The 13,762-nt window shown below is 37.7% G+C and overlaps 1 protein-coding gene across 1 annotated transcript in view; it reads left to right on the top strand.

Moving 5' to 3' along the window:
• The window catches only part of KATNBL1 (katanin p80 subunit B-like 1), a 38,873-nt gene that overhangs the window by 376 nt on the left and 24,735 nt on the right, over positions 1-13,762 (top strand). The window lies entirely within an intron of this gene.

Raw genomic sequence — 13,762 nt, 5'->3', positions numbered from 1 at the left:
CCCCAGTCCCCGGCCGCGGTTCCGGGTAGAGCGCCCTGACCGGCCGCAGCGAAGAGGGTGCGGTAGCCACGGGCGCCGGACGCCACTGTGGGGTCAGGGCCCGGGAGGCGTGGACGGAATCTGCTGTCACTTATTTATCTTCGGGTGGAGCCGACATCTGCGCCCCGGGCACTGAGGGAAGGTCGGGGACGCGTGTGCGGGGACAGGTTTTCCCGATGACCGCCTAGGCCCGGCTATGGTATTTCCTTATTTTTTGACCGGTCCTTGGTTCCCTGACAGAAACGCTTTTGTTTAGCAGCCCCACAACTTGACATAGCCGCCTAAGAATTGCTGGTTGCCGCTGTCTAAACATCTTTGTATTTTCCGAAAAGTTGTTCTGTTGCACGATCTAGGCTTTTCCTGCGCGCTTAAATTGACTTAAATGTGGCGATAACAAAGAGTTGATTTGTTTCCTTGTGGCTTGTAAAATTCCGTGAGAACAGGCGTCTGTGAACTTCTGCGCAGGTTAAAAAATAATAACAAATTAGTTCTTTAGTAACCTCCAGGTTAGCCCTTGAAAAAGTTCTGAAGAGCTGGTTCACCTCGTCGCTGCCACTCGTGCTTCTCCGGCTTTGTGGTTAAACCAGCTTCAAACTTAAATCAGAACTTTTTACGTAGAGACTTGCCCAATAACGCGCTCTAATAGTAATAGCGATGGTTAATATTTATTTTGTTCTTTTCTATGCTAAACACTGTTTTGAGAGCTTTGCTCTGCGACATTCGCTTTTACGGCATTGTTATTCCCACTTTGATGAGGAATCTGAGGCACAAAGAAGTAAAGTAACTTAGACGAAGTTTCACAGCTAATATAATCATCCCTGATGTGACTGGCTCCCTGCAAATTTTAATGAAGCTTTTAACGCTGCTTCCCTATTGCCTTCTTTATATGTGGCGCTTTTGGGTCTACAAAACTCTTACATTTCATTTACTTCTCTCAACTAGGGATGTAATAGCCTTGCGAGGTGCCTTTGTGTACATATACATTTCACACACTGTCAAATTCATTTCTCTGTGCTTGTTGATCATACTTTTGTACCCTGAGCAAAAAGTCCTTTGGCTATTTTGGGGGTAAATAGGAGTTCATAAAGTTCATGTTTGTTTTGTGGTTTTTAATTTTAATTCCTTTGTATCATTTCCTGAAAGTGCACAGACACCTGTGTATGCCTTAAAGCACACCAATGTGTGTTAATGCTCTTCTGGTGAGATCTTACTGAGTGCTTACTCTTTATTTGGAATAATTATACTTAAGGTATTGCTCCATGTCAAGAAAAGCAAAATCAAAAGCAAAATCACTTCATAAGTTTATAGAGTTTACATTTCATTCATCAGCTATCAGACTTTTGATTGCCTCTATGCCCAGTAGTGTTAGGCCCAGTTGGCTATACAAAAGAAATGTGTCAGGGCAGCAAACTTTAGGGAGGTTAGTCTAGTTTGGGATATGTAGTTGTTGAGATTAACAACAACTACATATACCTACCTATTAATGTCTGTGAGATTCATTAATACATTGGCTGTGTGCTTAACTGAACTGAAGATCAGTAAAGCTGTAAAGAATGGATAATTGAAGGATGGCTGTAGAACACTGAATAGGGGTGTGATGAGGAATTTTAGTGAGTAAACTGTTCATAGTCTTGGAACTCAGAAGGGAAATGATTTTTCTAAGAAACAGTAATCCTGATCTGTTTGAAAAGCTCCTACTGAGAAAAATAGCTTTTGTGGGTAAGGCTGTGATTAGTGTTGTATCAGGTCAAAGTTAAGAGATGATATTGGAAGTTTTGAACTTAAATGGTTGATTCTCAACTGGGGAGACCAGAAGTGCCACTGGCCTCTAGAGACCAGGCATGCTGCTAAGCAGTGGCACCTTGTCCCCAGCCCTCCACCCCCCCCAAATATCAGTAATTCCCCGATATCAGTGGTGCTGAGGTTGAGAAACCCTGCTTTAAGCTAATTGTTATGTGGCCAGCCCCTGCTTTCATGTAATATAGATATGTATGAATGATGAATTTTAGGAGCTTGAGTACAAGCAATATTAAAGTTGGGGGAGAAGCTGGCTTACTCTCAAGGAGGTTGATGAAGGTGTAGGGGGAGGGAGATGGATGAGAGCAGTGAGAAACAGACAGGTAGTGGTAAAATTAGACAAATGTTATTTAAGTAACATTTTTCTAAGTTTGAAAATAACGCATGTTTATTGTAGGAAATTAGAGAAAATGTGGAAAAAGTTAAAACCACGTATAAACCTCCTCATCCTCAAGGGAACGGTTGTTAGCGTTTTCATGCATTAGTTTGTCATATCTTTTTTTTTTTTTTTAGGCTGGTAACTGTTTTCCTTTTTATAAAATTAGGTTATACATTTTTTTCTCCCTGTAGATTTTTTTTTCTTTTTGACTCAGCATATCATGAATATCACCCATTCTTTGAAAAAATGTTCTTTTTAATGGTCATAGGCTTCTTTGTGTGTGTGTCCTTTTGAAATCAGGAGTTTTGCTTTTGTATTCAAAAGAGGCATTTTGAATTTTAGAACATAATGATTGGTTATTATGTTCTCAAGGGGGTGAAATTCTATGGCATCTCCAAGCTTTTAAATCTAGGAAGCCACGAGAATGGGGAAGCTACTGAAATAAATTGAAATTTTTACAATTATTTTTGTCTCATATATGTCAATGCCATTCACAGAGACACATGAGGTTTTAATAAGCACCCTTGATACCTATCATCTGACATACTTCCTTAACTACTAATTCATCTTCCTTTTCTTTTCTTTTTTTTTTTAACCCTTTGTGTTTTGTACTAAATTATTTTTCAGTTATTTTCTTAAGAAATCTTTCTGGGAAGTTTACAAGAAATATTTTTTTCTACTAGCATATTAAATGAGGTCCAAGTTTGCTGGTCAAGAGTCTTTAGATTGAAAGATCAAAGGAAACTTTTGGTTTTTAAAAAATGTATTGCTTCAGTTTCTAAGATGTGGATATTATCTTTCGTGGGTGTGGGAGGAGGAATTATCTTTATAAAACTGCCTGCTCAGGATGCCTTGTAACATCATACCAGTTAGTATTACATTGCAGTTTTAATATCTTTATACTTGTTGATCTGTATCAATTAATGTGGTGCTTTCTGGAAAACGTATTTTTGGGAAAGTACATGGTACCTTTAAATGGAGCATACGCTTCAAATTGGATAGGCTATAACTTGATTTTGCTGAATTCATATGCTGGTTTACTTCATACTCATTTCTAAGTATGAAGGACTTCTTAAAAATGACAGAAACATGACACTGTATTTAACAGAATACTGGCAAAGTCATTGGCCAGCCTATCATAGATCTGCTTGCTTCATGGCAGTCTCTCCAATTTTGTCTGAACATTTGCAGATACTCTCCAGAATGTCTTTGAGATCAGTCATTGAAACAGTTTTAATTTCTCCTTGAAGCTTGGGAATGTTGTCCATCACCACTTTGCAGACTTTGTAGTGGCTTCCTTGAGGGAGATAGGTATACTCCAAATGTTTCAGAATTTTCAGTGTGGGGTACTGCTTTTTCATTTTCAGCTGGTCCCTCAGTTTGCATTCTTTTTTTTTTTTTTTTAAGATTTATTTATTTATGCATACAGAACTGGGGTACAGGCCAGAGTGCAAGGTGGCAAGAAGACCCACTAGAAGCAGAGCTGGGAGCCGAACAGGCAGATCAATAAGTAGCCTGCTGAGGGGAACAGCAGGCTAGTCAGGAGAGGCCTGCTGCACCATGTGAGTCACCTGGGGGAAGGGGGGAAGGAGGATTGAACTCACACTGAAGTGGCTGTGGCTAGCTTGCAGTGCTGAACCTTAATCTGTTTTGCCATGAGGGAGGGCCAATCAGTATGCATTCTTAAGGACTGCATGACAGTATTTGTCACTTGATTTTTTTAGTTTCTGAACTTGTCTCACTTTTAGTAGTAAGTTGTAGAGTCCACAAAGCTCTGATAAAGAATGCTTAACATTTTTTGAATTTCTCAGTCATAATTATGGATGTGAGTTTCTGGGTCTCCATGAATCATCCATGTTCCTGACCATTATGACAGGCAGTCGGTGTTCTTGATTTCTCACAGAACCTGCTCATACCCTGCAGCTGTCTCAATGCTCTTCTGCCATCTCACCCCACTCCAAGAGGGAATGGAGATGGGGAACAACTGTCCCCCTTATACTGTATTCTCCTTCTGCACCACTCTCATTCTAGGATCCTCAGCTACTGAATTATTTTATTTAATCTTCACAATATCACTCTGAAAATAGGAGGAAAAGTAACTAAGATTACATAACTAGTAAATGGTAGTTATGTAAGAAAGCAAGACTTAACCTAAGAGATCTGACTCCAGAAACATACTACAAAATCCTTTCAGTTTAATCATATAAGAATAGTACCACTTCATGTTAAATCTTTCTAAGACACATTAAAACATAATTTGCTTATTATCTGTCAAATTTTCAAATGTGAAAAACTGATAATATAGAATCATGTCATTTTCCACCTCATGGCAGGAGTCAGATTATGGGAGGCAGTACTCCATTTCTACCACATTTGCCAAGCTTACGTATTTGTCCAGTTTAGTAGATACAACAATGGCTCTCCATTTTTTAAAAATGAATTTTATTTGAAGTGATTTTTTGAAGAAGCACTATACCCAGTCATATTATAGGAAAGGGCTTTTAACATACATTTAAGAGCTCTATATTCTTACTTGTTGGTTCATTAACATGCTATCTGAAGGAAATATATGATAATATAAAATATTTTCATGTGGATGTTCATCAAAATATTTTAATAATATCAGAATAAAAACAATATCCATCATTTTCAAAAATACATTTTAATATGTAGGAAAATATATTAATGACAAAATGCAGCACATAAAAGCTAAACTACATGAGAGGAAAAACATTAGAGTATTGCTTGAATTACTGGTGTTTTTAAAAAGTTTTTTTTTAAAGATTTATTTATTTATGCATATAGAACTGGGGTACAGGCCAGAGGTGCAAGGGCAGTGAGAGCCTTCACCGGAGACGTGGGGAGCAGAACAGGCAGATCAACAAAGTACTCTGCTGAGGGGAGCAGCAGGAGGGTCAGGAGAGGTCTGCCATGCCATGTGGATCACCTCCCGGGCAGGCAGGGATCGAACTCATGGGAAAATGTCTTTAGCTTTTTAGTGCTGTGCTTTAACTCGCTCCGCCACCAGGGAGGGCCTTTAAAAATTTTTAATTTAACTTGCATTTAAAGTAAGTAATACTTGCATGAAATGCAAAACTTGCTAAAAGAGAGCTTAAAGTGAATAGTTACTCTGCTGTTCCTGAGCTGTATAGCTCACCTCTGTGAAAGCATTTAGTGTATGCTGGGATATTTATTCTAAAGTAAGAGATAATTTTCATCCATGTTTATTTTTGTTTTTATTTCTTTTACATAATATACTTGTGCCCCAAATCCAGGGGTATGAAGTGAGAGAGGGAGGGACAAGACATGGCCTTCCTGTACCCTTCCTAGTTTTGTCGCTTTCTTCCTCTGCTGACTTTCACATTTCTCTTGTTGAGACAAAATTGACTGCTTCTACAGTACTGCCTCTAGCACAAAAAACAAGGACCTGCTATATTAACAATATCATTATAAAGCATTGCTATAAATAAATAACTCATAAATAACCGTTGCTTATTGAAGAGGTTTAGTATCTTATTTCCTTTAACTTATGGTAACTTGTATATGAATGCATCTCTAAAGACTCTTTAAAAAAAAAATGGAGGGGCCCTCCCTGGTGGTGCAACAGGTTAAAGCACAGCACTGCAAGCGAGCTTCAGCAGCTTCAGTGCAAGTTCTATCCCCAGCCCCAGAGGTGACCCACATGGAGTGACAGACCTCTCCTGACCTGCCCCTGCTCCCCTCAGCACTGTACTCCATCAGTCTGCCTGTTCTGCTCCCAACTCTTGTCTCTGGTGAATCCTCTCACTACCCCTGCACTTCTGGCTTGTACCCCAGTTCTGTATGCATAAATACATCTTTAAAAAATTAATTAAAATAGAGGATTAGATAAAACTACAGTACCATTCAACTAGAAATAACAACGATTAATAATAATTCCTTACTGTTACACACTGATGATGAGAATGTAAAATGGTACAATGTTAAAAGTTTGGCAATTTTCCTAAGTAGTTCAACAATACTCACCATATGACCCAGATATTTTTACTCCTAGTGACCTAAGTATCTGCTCATACTAAGAGTTACCCATGACTATTAATAACAACCTTATTAGTAATACCCAAACTGGAAGCAATCCACATGTCCACAGCAGGTGAATGGATAAACAAATCATGATATATCCACAAATTGAATGCTGCTCTGCAATAAAAAGGTTTGGGTTATTGATACATGTGATTCTCAAATTAATTAATTATGCTTAGTTGAAGAAATCACACACCCCCATCACCACAGAGTATTTATACAAAATTTTAGAAAATACAAACTAATTTATGGTGACAAAAAAGCAGATCAGGGGTTGAGGAGGGATCATAGGGAAGGGACACAGGAAATTTTTGGAAATGATGGATAGGTTCACTATATGATGTACATATAGGTTTTTATGTAGGTATGGTGGTGTTTTTTCCCTCCTTTTACGTAGAAGAACTGGGGTATGTGGAATGAGAGGATTCAACAGAAACAGAGTGGGGAGCAGAATAGACAGGTCCACTGAAATACATTGCTAAGGGGAGCAGCAAGCCAGACAGAAGAGGTCTGCCCTGCCAGTAAGTGTAGTTTAAATATGTTGTTTATTATGTCAGTTTCACTATGGAATTATAAACAAATAATAACTTCTATATCATATAGGCAGCTAATATTCAGATTTCCCTCATTCTTATACATAAACCCCCCCCCAACCTAGGACCGAAGTGATATTCACACACTATTTCATTGATACGACCTCTTTTAATGTATTAGTTCTTCATTTTTCTTTTCTTGCAAAGTATTTGTGAAGGAAACTGGGTTTTGTGTCCCTGAATTTTTCTAAATACACCATCCTATTAGAGCATAGAATTTTTGTTTTCTGGACTTTTCTAAATACATATCATCCTATTAGAGAATAACAGTTTCCTCTAGCTGGCCTTCCTTTAAATTGGTAGTTGGTGACAGGTAATTGAAGCTTGATTATGTTCAGGTTAGATTTTTTTGAAGAATACTTAATTGTAGCATTGTATTTTCTGTTATATCAAAGGCATATGTAATGTATATTTGTTAGCTTTTTTGTGATGTTAAAATTGATTAGTGGTTTGAAGATTGATGTCCAATCTGTATAAATTTCTGTTATTTGTTTCTGTCTTTGCTTACTTTTCATGATCAAATTCATTAGTTCTAGGAAAGAACTGAAAATATATTCATACAAATTTATACTGATTTTTGAATACATACAAATTTATACTGATTTTATTGAACTAGTATCAGTCATTTCCATGTCTGAGTAAAAAAAAAAATTGGTTTGGTCTTTACATATGTATGTCTCTCTCTATATATACTTAGTTTCATATATATAGCTTTGAAAAACAATGGGCTGATTTGGTGATGGGAAACCCAAGGGGATTGCAACTGAGATGGAAAAATGCACAAGAATATGTAAAAATAAACTAATATAATAATTTAAAAATAATAATAAAATTAAATTAAAAAAATAGAAAAACAATGGGCTTTGAGACCAGGAGCTCCAAGAGGTGGATGGGGTGCATCTATTAATACATAAACAATCAAAAGTGATTGCTTATTTAAAAAAAAAATTTCTTGTTTGCCTGGAAGAGCTGGTGTGTAGGCCAGAGGTGTGGGGCAGGTTCTTGTGAGAGGATTCACCAGAGACAGAGTGGGGAGCACAACAGACAGATCTACTAAAACACACTGCTGAGGGGAGCAGCATGTCACTTCCCTGGCTAGGGATCCAACTGAGACCAGACCTTAGAGGTTATAGTGCTGAGACTATAACTCCTATGCCACCAGGGAAGCCCCCAGTGGGTTATTTAAATAGAGAATTTTTCTTCATTTTAATAATATAATCTCCTGTTTTCAGTACTTATATCTGCTTAGAGATATATTCCTAGATATTTAACTGCCCCTCAAGTTAGTAGCCTGCTCCTGCTGCCATTTTAGTAAGTTGTATAATGTATTTCATTTCTATAACATTTACTGTTTTATTTTTATTGAGTTTCTTGTCATTCTTCCTTACTTGGCCATGAGTTTCATGAGAAACGATCCATGTACTTAACTGCTCCCCTTCTCCACTATATAGTAGGTGCTCAGCATGCTTAATTGAATGCATATGCTGCCTTTAAAAAATGAACCTTAAGGGCTCTCCCTGGTGGCACACCTGGTGGCGCAGCGGCTTAAAGCACAGCACTAAGAAGCTTAAGCCACTTCCGCATGAGTTCGATACCTGCCTGCCCCGGAGGTGACCACATGGCGCCGCAGACCTCTCCTGACCCGCCCGCTGCTCCCCTCAGCAGTGTACTTCATTGGTTGGCCTGTTCCGCTCCCGCTCTGTCTCTGGTGAATCCTCTCACCCTCCGCATCTCTGGCCTGTACCCCAAATCTGTATGGATAGATAAATCTTTTTTAAAAAATGAACCTTAAAATACTAGTACTTTTTTTTTACTCATTTACTCACTGGAGGGTGTGTGTGTATGTCCCCTCTTGTGAGAAGTTTTTCAGTCTAGCAAGAGTGGACACACTTGGATCAGTTAGTAGTAAGTCATGTCTTATGTTTATGTCCTCTATTTATTTGTTGGTTAAGGTCCTGGCCCATATGATAATTAAATGTCATTAAAAGGTGGTGAAGGAAGAGATTAGTGAAGGTTAGGAATCAAGAAAGGCTGCAGAGAGGAAGATTTGATGAACTCAGTCATTGTTAGAGAGGTTATGATAAAATGGAAAGGGATATTTCAGGGAGAAGAAGCATTTTGTTTCCATAAAAATGAAACATCAGGAAAGGCAGCAAGTATTATTAACGCTAAGCAAAACAAAAGCTTTGAAAGTGAGACTTAATGTTATGTAGACTATGCTTTCTGTATGTAAGGATGCTTTTAATGAGCTAAGGAGTCTGATCCCTTTGTGAAAGCTTTAATGTGGTTTCTTAAGTTTTGCTCTCTTCTCATACCTTGACTTTTTTTTTTTAAATGATAATAATTTTGGATAATACATGATTTCTCCCATTGGGTGTGGTTACTGTAATTACTGCACCACCAAAGCATTAATAGTCCACATATCCCTTGTGCTCGTCCCCACCTTGTTTTCACCACTAATCACCCGTCCCCTTCTTTCCCCTCCTTTCATGTATGCCTCATTTCTCTGTTCAGCTTTCAAGGGCTGTCTTAGTTTGACTCTTGTTTAGCAATTCTGTATTTCACATTTAAGTAAACTCATCTAATATTTATCTTTTTTCTTCTGACTTATTTTACTTAGCATCATCCCTATCTCAAATGACATGAGGTTTTTTTATGGCTGAGTAGTATTCCATTGTGTGTGTGTGTGTGTGTGTGTGTGTGTGTGTGTGTACACCACATCATCTTGATTCATTCATCTGTTTTGGGGCATTAAGTTGTTTCCAAAACTTGACTGTAAATAGTGCTGCAATAAATAGAGAAGTGCAGGATTCCTTTTGAATTGTTGTTTTTGGGTTCTTTGGGTAGATAAGAGTAGAATAGCTGTGTTATGGCAGATTTATTTATAGTGTTTTGAGGAACTGCCACACAGATTTCCAGAGTTACTACCAGTTTACATTCCCACCATCAGTGTAAGAGGGTTCCTTATTTTTCCACAACCTTATTAGCACTTGTTTCTGTTGTGTGGTTTTTTCCAACATGGGCCATTCTCACCTGTGTGAAGTGGTATCTCATTGTGCTTTTGATTCTCATTTGATGATACAGTGTTGAACATTATTTCATATGCTTGTTTGCCATTTGTATTTCTTCTTTGGAGACGTATCTATTTAGCTGTTCTGCCCATTTTTTGATTGGGTTGTTTTTGTTGAATTTTGTGAGCTCTTTGTAGATCTTTGTGTCAGTACTTTATCAGACATATGGTGTACAAATATTTTCCCATTTAGTGGGTGTCTTTATTTTGGTTATTGTCTCTTTTACTGTAGAGAAGCTTTTTTGTTTGGTATAGCTGTCCTTACTTCTGGAGTTGAGTTCTTAAAGGTGTTTCTGAAGTTTGTGTAATGGAGCATTGTGCCTATGTTTTTGTCTATGTATTTTATGGTTTTAGGTCTTACATCCAAGTCTTTTATCCATTTTGAATTGATTTTTATTCATGGTGTTAGATAATAGTATAATTTCTTTTTTTTGCGTGTAGCAGTCCAGTTTTCGTAGTACCATTTGTTGATGAGACTTTCCTTGTTCCAATGTATATTCTTTGCCCTTTTGTCATAGATTGACCATCTACGCGTTATTTTATTTCTGGGCTTTCAATTCAATTCTGTTGATCTGTATGTGTGCTTTTGGTCCAGTGTCATGCAGTTTTAATTATTATGACTTTGCATCATGGTCTGTAGTCTTTAAGTGTAATATCCTCATTCTTTCCCTTTTGAACTTTGGCCATTTGGGGTCTTCTGTAATTCTATATAAATTTCAGCAATATTTTTTTCATTTCTTTAAAGAATGCCATAAGATTTTTATTGGAACTGTATTGGATCTATAAATTGCTCTGAGTATAAGTAATTCTTTTGATATTCCTGTGATGTTCTGGTGTTAGTGTTTTGCTTTCCCCAAAGTTTGCTTGCTACTTTGAAATCATTTTGCTCATTCAAAGTATTTTCTCTGTAAGTTTGCCAGTTACTCAATTTACCTTCCATTCCTTTTTTTTTTTTTAAAGTTTATTTATTTATTCATACAGAACTGGGGTACAGGCCAGAGGCTCAGGGGCGGTGAGAGGCTTCACCAGAGACAGAGTGGGGAGCAGAACAGGCAGATCGACGAAGTACACTGCTGAGGGGAGCAGCGGGCGGGTCAGGAGAGGTCTGGCTCGCCATGTGGTCTCCTCCGGGGCAGGCGGCAGGCCGGAATCGAACTCATACGGAAGTGGCTTTAGATTCTCAGTGCTGTGCTCTAACCCGCTGCGCCACCAGGGAGGGCCTTACCTTCCATTCTTTTTATCCTAATTTCCACTTCTATTTAAAGAACTCCTACTTTATTGTCTGCAAGTGTTTTTTTTTCCTCTCTCTCTGGAATGGGAGAGGATAAGTACTCAAACATATATAACATTTATTTGTTAAAATAATATTTATAAACCTTATATAGTTTCCTTACGTGAGCTAAGTTTCAGCTGTTTCCACGATTACATAGCTATTTAAGTGAGAAAGCTACACCAACCTTCAAGGTTGAATGAGTCTTTAATTTTTCACCAGGTAGTGAGTTTTGATACCTACTGCAGAATAAACAAAAACATAGCCAGAAAACTAGGAGGGTTTGGAGGAGCCCAGAGACCTTTGCAGACATTTTAACTTTCACTGTTCTCCAAGAGGAAGCACTTGCCCCTTGTTATTGCACACAAAAGGAACTGAGGGCATATCACATCCTCTAGGCCAGGACTAGCTCATAAAATTGAGTAGAACTTTTGTAGTTACACATTTCAGGTACCTCAAGGAATGTTTCTGGGACATCCAGGCCTAAAGGGTGGACCAATTTCTTGGGGAAAGAGAATGGGTATAGACCCAATGGAGCCTTATCTTTCACTTCTGTCAAGCAAATGCCAAATGCCAAGTGAAAAGCCAAGAATGTCATATGCTCTGCATCCCAGTGTTTTAAAGTCAGGTTACTGAGGTATCATTTACATGACTTTTGACATGTACCTAATTTTGTAATCACTACACCAGTCAAGATATATCAAACATGTCTCTCTCTGCAAAACATTCCTTCTTACCCTTTTATAGTTAACCTCTCTCTTCTACCAGACTTTGGCAACCATTGATTTTTTTTTTCTCTCTCTCCATATAATTTTGTCTTTTCTAGAATGTCATAAAAGTGCTCTTTTACAGCATGTTTCTCTTTGACTCTGGCATCTTTCACTTGTCATAAAACATTTGAGACTCACATTGTCATGTTCATAAGTAGTTCATTTTTTTTTTTACAAATAGTTGATACATTTTATAGAAAAATCTAGAAAAGTAAATGTTTTAACTGAGGAGGTTGACTATACCTCCGAATTTGCTTGGAACAAACCTAGTTTATGCATAAACTAACATAAGTTTGACAATGAAGTCTTCTTTCACTCTCAAAGTAATGATAAGCCATACAGTCACTGTAAACTGAGAAGATATGGTCATAGTTCACACTTGCAGTACAGTTTTCCCAATATATCTTTCAGAATACAGAATTGTGTTTATTTGTGTTTCATATAAATATTGAGTGGTAATCGTAATAATAATATACATGTTATTGCAGCACTAATTATTATAACCAAGATATGGAAACAACCAAATGTCTCAATAGATGATAGATCAAAAGTTTGTAAATTTGTACAATGGACTATTACTCAGGGATCAAAAAAGACAAACTCATGCCATTTGTGGCAACATGGATGGAGTTGGAAAGGTTTATGATAGCCAAAATTTGAAGGAAAAAGAAATACCAGATGGTGTCATTTATATGTGGAATATAGCGAAACCAAACAAAAGGTTAAGAAAATGACAAACTAGCAAGCTGCCCATAGAACTGAGGCATACAGCAAAGGAAGGCTCGGGTGGGGGGGTGGCAAAATAAAAGGAAGGATGAACACAAGGGAATATGGTGATGGTTCATGGGTGATATGGTGGCAGAACTATGGGGATTATGATCATGGAAGACAAAAATTTAACTTACAAAAGCAATAATTATGTGCCTGTAACCCCATTTTAATCTTCACAAACAATGATCTTATTTTTGCATTTGAGAGAAGATTCACAGTAGAGTAAATGACCTGCTAGAAGTCATAAAAGTGTTAAAGCCTGCATCATCCTTCTACACATCATCCCTTCTGTTAACTGAGGGGCAGAGTGCTTGGATTTCAGTCCTGACTCTCATACTACTGTTTGCTGTTTGATTTTGCACAAAGTACGTAATGTTTCTGTACCTTTGTTTCTTCGTGATATACTTAGAGTCTATGACTTGCATATGGTAAGTCATTGATAAAGGTTAACTTATTTTTAATGGCATTATTACTATTTAATTAATATCACTGCAGTGGAACCTCTCCTAACCAAAAACCCCCTCTTGTCCCCATTAAGAAAAGGTAGTAGGGGATATTTTGCTGTTTTCTCTTCTACTTAGACAAATTATTTTTCTCTAATAGTCTGCTAGCTGACTATCAAGACCTTTGACATTTTGATAAATGGTTTAGTCTTCATATAATGAGTCATACAAACCATGTTCATTGGAATACCTGCTTTTTACACTGAATACTTTATCTGTTAAAATTTTTTAAATGCAAAATGGTGACTAAGCTTGGGAGTCAATTAAATAAAATTATGTGGGCTTCTGTGAGCCTTTAAATGTATTTATTTATTTTTTAAAGATTTATTTATGCATGCAAGAACTGGGGTAAAGGCCAGAGGGGTGGGGTGGGGTGGGGATGGTGAGAAGATTCACCAGAAAGAGTGTAGAGCAGAACAGGTGGATCCACTGAAATACACTGCTGAGGGGAGCCATGGGAGAGACAGGAGATGTCTGCGGCAACATGTGGGCCTACTCCCCGGGGGGG

Source organism: Condylura cristata, unplaced genomic scaffold (assembly GCF_000260355.1).
Source record: "Condylura cristata isolate star-nosed mole 26May11 unplaced genomic scaffold, ConCri1.0 scaffold00023, whole genome shotgun sequence".
Taxonomy (NCBI): domain Eukaryota; kingdom Metazoa; phylum Chordata; class Mammalia; order Eulipotyphla; family Talpidae; genus Condylura; species Condylura cristata.
This window is presented reverse-complemented; position numbering and strand designations above follow the sequence as displayed.